Source organism: Sturnus vulgaris, chromosome 24 (assembly GCF_052056855.1).
Source record: "Sturnus vulgaris isolate bStuVul1 chromosome 24, bStuVul1.hap1, whole genome shotgun sequence".
Lineage (NCBI taxonomy): Eukaryota > Metazoa > Chordata > Aves > Passeriformes > Sturnidae > Sturnus > Sturnus vulgaris.
Window position 1 is genome coordinate 5,543,750 of NC_142266.1, and position 6,804 is coordinate 5,550,553.

Sequence of the window (6,804 nt, forward strand, 5' to 3'; positions counted from 1 at the left end):
ACCCAGCCCCGCAGATCCCCACTGCAGTGACCCCCCCAACCCTCAGCCCCGAGCTGGCCAAGCACATCCTGGGCAAGGAGCCACCAAACAACTTCAGACAGGGCCACAAAAAGCCCTTGGAGCTGATTGTGGTGCCCTGGGGCACGGCGGGGACAGGCTGGCAGCTCGGGGGGCACGGTGACACCCCAGCAGCGTGGTGTCCCCACATCTGTCCTAAGAGCCGGGCACATGTTGAGCAGTCACTGCTCAGCACAGATTTCTCGGATACCTCTCTGGGAATGCAGAGCATCACCGTGAATGGCTTTTTAATATCTCATTAATAAAATAATGCACGCGCTGGCCTTATTAAGTGAGCCCGGAGCGCGGTTCTACAGAGGCCGAGGCCGCCTTGCACGTGTCAGCATCACTCAGCCTGTGACCGGGGCAGCGGTGGCAAGGGGACAGCCCTGGGGACAGCAGGGGACATTCAGGAGGTGGCCACAGGGCCAGACGCCATGGCAGAGGTTGATTCCAAAATCGCTGAGGTCGCCGCTCGCCTCCGCCCAGCCGTGTGCTGGGGATGCCGAGCGCTTGGCACGGAGCGGGGATTGCTCTTCTCCACCCCCAAACAACAAATCTCGCTCCCGAACCACCCCTGGCCGAGCTGGTGATGCTGGGGCATCCCCCGGCTCACGGGGAGGGACACGGAGCATTGGCCGAGCCTGCGCTGGAGCCACTCCGGGGACATTAAAGAGCTAAAAATATCGCGATTCTCATGCAACAGGCTGGAGCTGGCTCCTGCCACCCCGGCAGCACGGGGGGGAACTCGGTGCTGGCATTTTCCCCTCTCCGGGGCACGGGAGAGGGGGGCTGAGGTGGAGCCAACCGGAGCAGAACCGGGCTGGACCTCCCCGATGCAAGCAGGGGGATGTGGGGCAGGAGAAAACCCCATTTTCCGGGGGTAACTCCCAGCCGGAGACCCCAAGAAATGCAACAGGAGGGACCCAAAAGCACCGAATTCCAACAGCAGGCGGAGCGGGGAGCACCGCGGGCATCCCAAGGAGCTGGGGACCCCCAGAGAGTCGCAGCCCCCTTCCCTGCTCCGGGAGAGCCGGGAGTGGGGGAGGGAGGAGGAGGAGGAGGAGGAGGAGGAGGAGGGAGAGGAGGAGGAGGGAGAGGAGGAGGTCAGGCAGGGACACGCTGCTGCTCTGCAGCGAGCTCCTGGGGCTCCCGCAGCCTGGCAGGGACACAAGATGGTGCTTGCTTCCCTCGGCCAGGAGCAGAGAGCAGGGAGGCTCCGGCATCCATCCATCCATCCATCCATCCATCCATCCATCCATCCATCCATCCATCCATCCATCCCTCCCTCATCCATCCCTCCCTCCCGCTGGAAGGCTCGGGGCTGCACACAGCCGGGCAGCCCACGCCTCACCTCTCCAGGCACGCATGATCCAGATGTTCTGGGATATGGGGAGATTCCTCCCAGCCTCCAAAACCTGCCGGGGCTGCGGCTGCCCGGAGCTCTGCACGGCCCCGAGCCCCGGCCGGGGCTGAACCGAACCTGCCGGAACTCACTCGGTACCAGCCCTGCTCCCTGCAGCGCTGGAGCCGCCGCTGCTGCTGCAGTGAAAATATTTCACCGAGCCGCGAGCCGGGCCGAGGAGATTTTTAACATCTGGGCCACCCAGTCACCCCCAGCTGGCGGGTGACACGACGAGGGGTCACCATCACCCCCAGCCGGCGGCGCAGCGGGGACCTGGAGCCCTGCAGCGTCACCGTCTGCGTTCTCCAGCTCGGGGGAGCCCAGGCTGGCAGCGGTGCCAGGGCACGGCCGCGCTGGCATCGCCCCCGCCGCCTCCAAAACCGCCTCGCTCCGCGCGGAATGAACCCCCCGGCAGCCGTGCCCGCATCCCGGCAGCGCTGCTGGGTCCCTGGGGGCAGCTGGAGACCACCCAGGGACCCCCCCCTCCCCGAGCCCCGCTGGTGGTCCCTGGGGACAGCGATGTCACCCGGAGCACGGCGGGCACAGCCTGGCACGCTCGCCCGCCCGCTCCAGCCCCTTCCATCTGCCTTTGTTCCCGCCCGGGCGCAGGGAAGGGGGTGGGTTTAAAGCTTTAATTAAAGCTTTTAAAGAGCCATCACAGAGCTGGGGAAAGCGGCCGGGAGGGCGGAAGCGACAACCCGGGCTCCACGTCCTCGGAGCGCGGTTCCCTCTCCATCCCTGCTGGAATATTTCTCCGGGAAAAGCAGGATCCGGCCGGGGCTCATCTCTCCCTGGCCACGGCACGGCAGTGCTCCCGATGCACAAACAGGTTGTTTCTCTGAGGATGTTTTGCCTGGATTTTGGCTGGATCCCGGTCCAGCTCCATCATCCCGGCACGGCAGGAGCTCAGATCGTGACAGTCTCCAGCCAGGAAAAGCCAGGACAAGCAACCATTCCCCCAAAAAAAGTGATAAATGGACAGCACTAAACCCCTCGGCATCAATAATCTGAGAAACGATTAATGGCAGAGTAAAGGAGATTTGCGGGTGGAGGGATGTGGTTTTTAACCCAACTGTTCTTTTAACAGGCTGCAGAAAATAAAAAATCCATAGGAAAAAAAAGACCTGATCCATGAAAATTCCTAACATGAGCATGTCTTAGGATAAAGGAATAAAAAGTAAGGAAGGGCTGAGGCGAACTGGGTGGTTGATTCACCCTGGAACAGCCTCGCTTCCCTGCCGAAAGGAGCAGGCTGTGAGGCACGGCCGTGAGGCTCCATCCCATGGGATCCCATCCCTGCCCAGCCGGAGGTGACAGCGACAAACACAGCGCCACAACGAGCAGTTCCCAGCACCCTCCAACCCCCAGGATCTTCCCCGGCTGCTCAAAAACATCCAAACCTGCTCCAAAACACCTCCATGGTTGTTTTGGACCCTCCAACCCCCAGGATCTTCCCTGACTGTTCAAAGGCATCCAAATCTGCTCCAAAACACCTCCATGGGGACCCTCAGGGGCGTCCTGAGCCTTCCCGGCCCTTCCATCCACAGATCAGCCCCATTCCAGGGAAAAACTCCCTCTTCAATCCCAGCCTCCAGCCCCCCAAAACGCGGATCTCTGCACACACGGACACCCAGCAGGGACAGCGATACCCCGGCTGCTTCCCCCCCTCTCTGGCTCGATTCCCCCGGTGTCCAGGACCACGTTTTCCCCTCCCTTCCACGATTCCACGTCTCCCTTCTCCCTCTGGCTCCCCGGCGTGCTGCCACGGCCTCTCCTGGAGCCGGCAGGCTGGCAGCGGTGCCGAGCTGTAATTAATGGTGCGGCTTTGCCAATCCCTGGCTCGGCCTCGCGAGCACTGGCAAGCACAGGGCTCTTTATTTATTTTACTTAACTGCTGTTGGTAAAACTCCACTCCAAAAGCAAGGCCGGGAGACAGCACAGAGAAATCTCCGTCGGGATTAGGGATTTGCTCTGCCAGGGAATGGCGTGTGCTGCCTCCCCCCCGGCCCTGCATGGCTGGGGGGGGTCCCTGGAGGCAAAGCCCCCCTCCCTCGGCTGCAGGGGCTGCAGCAGCCACGGCCTCTTCCAAGGAGTTTCTTCCACATCCTTGGGATGTGAGTCCCTCTTTTCCATCAGCTCCATTCTGGGAGAATCAGGAAGGTTCAAAGGGGGGTTCTGAGCTCCAGCAGCAGGATCTGTGCTCATCCAAAAAAAAAAAGGGATTTTTTTTCTCATCCAGAGCCAGCCTCACCAGGAGCCTCCGAGGTGCTCCAGGGAGGAGAAGGGGCCTGGCTCCATCCTGCTCTTGGAGGACATCAAGAAGGAACAGACAGGAGCAGCGCAGGGGGGACACGATGGCCCTCGTGAGCGCCGAGCAGCCACAGAGCTTCTGACGTTTGGCAACCCAGCCAGGTGGCCCCGAGCCAGCCCCGTCCCCATTAGAGGACGGGCCCGTGGTAGGAAATGAGTTTGCAGGGCCTCAGTCCAAATTCCCGTGGAGAAACGTTGAGGCAGCCCAGGGCTGGAGCAGAGCTGGAGAATCATCTTCCTCCAGGCACGGGGAGGTGAGGAGTCCATCCTGCAGCCCCCATCCCATCCCCACGGGGATGCGGGGATTTGGCAGCAGTGGGGACACCCTGACTGCTGGAAGTGCCATCTATTCCCACAGCAGTGCCAGGGCAGAGCTCAACACCAGCCTTGAGCTGAAGCGCCCATCTCCAGCATGGTAGGGAGTGACTCCAGGCAGAAAATTCCACTGCCAAAGGTCCTTGGAGATGCTGAGAAGAACCAGAGGGAGCTGGGAAGAGCTGGCAGCGTGTCCCAGCCAGTGCTGGAGCCCCTCTGCCACGCGGCTCCTGGTCCGAGAGCGAGCGCCCGCTGTGCCAGCTCTGAGTCCATTTTCTCTCCAATTTGTAGGATCCTGGCTCCTCGGATCAAAGCAGGGGCTGGTGACAAGGCTTGACAAGGAACTGGGCAGGCCTGGCAGAGGAGCTGCTGCCAGGCACAGCGGGGCTGGCACATCCAGTGCCACCGTGCCACCGTGCCATCACCAAGGAACCCTGCTGGCAATGGGGAGCGGACCCTCCCTGCTGAGGGCGGCTGGAGAGCAGCCAGGTGACGCTGACGGTGACAGTGACAACAGCTGCGCCACCCCTCTCCTCCCCGCGTGAGCCCACGGAGCCACGGGTGCCTCCCCGCGACCCCCCTCAGCTCAGCCACGGCCTTCAAGGGAGGGACAAGTCTGTCCCCAACCACTGGGAACAACCCCAGTGCCACAGCTCAGAGCCAGCCCCGTGCCACCAGCTCCACGTGCGCCCCGGACAGAACCCCCAGGCCGGGCTCTCGGCCACCCCAGGGCCACCTCCCCGCGTCACCGGCGGTCCCGGCTGCTGCCAGGCGCCAGCCAGCACAGCCAGCAGTGACATGACCTAGAAAAGCGAAGGGTTGTTCACACGCCGCGCTGCCCCCACCCCCCGCCACCGCTCCGGCCGTGCGGCTGCGGAAAATCCTCCTCGTCCTCAACAAGTGACCGGCGCGTGGGGCACACACCTGGCACCGCTCCGTGACACAGACCCCCCCCCCCCCCAGGGCTCGCAGGTCCCCTCACCGCCGGCAAGGGCTGCAGCTCGCCCCAAGCCCCGGTTGCCACCTGCCCGCCGCACGTGCCCGCGGCGGCACACGCCGGGTGCCCACGTGTGCCCTCCCGCACGCCCACGGGTGCCGTGGCACGGTGAGCCCCCCCCCCCCCCCCCACCCCACGCTGGCACCGAACAAAGCCCCAGCACGCGAGGGGGGAGGGCTGCGAACCCACCCACCCACCCAGCCACCCACGGGGCTCCGCCGACGCGCTCGCCCACGCGCCCCCGGTGCGTGCCGAGTCCCCAGGGCCCTGCCCGAGGGGTGACAACGCGGGGTGACCGAGCACCCACGCTCGCCAGGCTGGCACAAGCCGCACGTGTGCCCACAGCGGGGATGCCAGCAGGGAGCCCCGCACCCACCCCTGGCCTTGCTGTGTGACACACCACGGCACCGCGGTGCCCAGGAACACGCGTGTGCCCACGGACACGCGCGCAGCCCCTCCGCCGTGGGGCTGGCACTGTTTTAAAGGCGAGGGGCCGGCACCCCGCGGGGGGGAAACGGCGCATGGAGGGGGACACAAGGGTCCTGAGGGGGAGCGGGACCCCGGGGGAACCGGGGAGAACCGGGGAGCTGCGGAGCGGGAGGGGGAGACCGGCAGCTCCGGGAGAGGCTCCGGGAGAGGGGGGAACCGGCAGCCCCGGGAGAGGGGGGGGAACGATAGCCCCGGGAGAGGGGGGGACCGGCAGCTCAGGGCACGCCACGGCTCAGCCAGCCCCGGTACCGAGCCCTCCGCGCCGCCGCAGCCCAGCGCAACTTCCCGGCAGGGCCGGGGCCGCCGCGGGGAGCACCGGGCACGGGGCACCCGCCGTGCTGCAACTCCCCGTTCCTGCAGCCCCATGGCCGGGGCAGGAAAGTTGACCGCGGTTGGGGTAGGAGCTGGGGCGGCGGGCTGGCTGCGGGGGGGGTCCCCGGTAGAACCGGGGCTCTGCCAACCGGCAGCACCGGCCGCCGCAGCCCGCATCGGCGGAGAGCTGCCGCCCCCGCTGCGCTGCGCCGGGGGGGAGCGGAGCCGCCGCACCGGGAAAGAGATGGGGAGGGGGGGGGCATTTTACCGACAACCGGAGAGAGGGGGGTGGGGGGAGATATCGGTGCACCGGCCAACCGGGGGAGGGTCGTGGCCGCTCTTACCTGCGCTCCGTTAGCAGCGCGTGTAGCCCCGGCGCGGCGCGGCGAGCAGCGGGCTGGCCATCCCCGAGCGGCGGCGGCGGCGGCGGCAGCCGGTGGTGCCCGGGCGCGCCCGGGGGAGCGCGGCGGCGGCGGCGGCGGCGAGCGGGGCCGGGAAGGGGGGGCCGGGAGCGGGAGCGGGGCCGGGAGCGGGAGCGGGGCCGGGAGCGGGAGCGGGGCCGGGAGCGGGCGCTCAGCGCGCCGGGCCCCGGTGGCGGCGGCGGCGGCGGCGGCGGCGGATGCGGTGGGGAGGGGAAGGGAAGGGAGAAAGGGGGGGCTGGGGGAGCGGGGGGCGCGGGGGCGGCGGCGGCGCGCGCCGCTCGGGCACTTGCTGCATGCGCCGGGAGCGGGGCCGTGTGTGACAGCACCGGGCACGGCGGGGACCCCCCCCCCCCCCACACACACACACCCCCCACACACCACCCAGCCTCCCCTCCCCTCTCCCCTCTCCCCTCTCCCCGCTCCGCCGCTCCCGCCCCCGCCGTGTGTGTGCGGTGGGGGGAGGTGACCCCCGGGCTGCTGCTGCTGCTGCTGCTGCT

At 66.8% G+C, this 6,804-nt stretch overlaps 1 protein-coding gene across 1 annotated transcript in view; it reads right to left on the bottom strand.

Annotated features, from left to right (window-relative positions):
* ADGRB2 (adhesion G protein-coupled receptor B2) overlaps nucleotides 1–6,301 on the bottom strand; it is a 28,911-nt gene extending 22,610 nt beyond the window's left edge. Inside the window, exon 1 of the mRNA XM_088178410.1 lies at nucleotides 6,230–6,301. The gene's annotated coding sequence lies outside the window, so the exon portion shown is untranslated. The remainder of the gene's footprint in view (nucleotides 1–6,229) is intronic.
* Nucleotides 6,302–6,804: the final 503 nt, after the last annotated feature.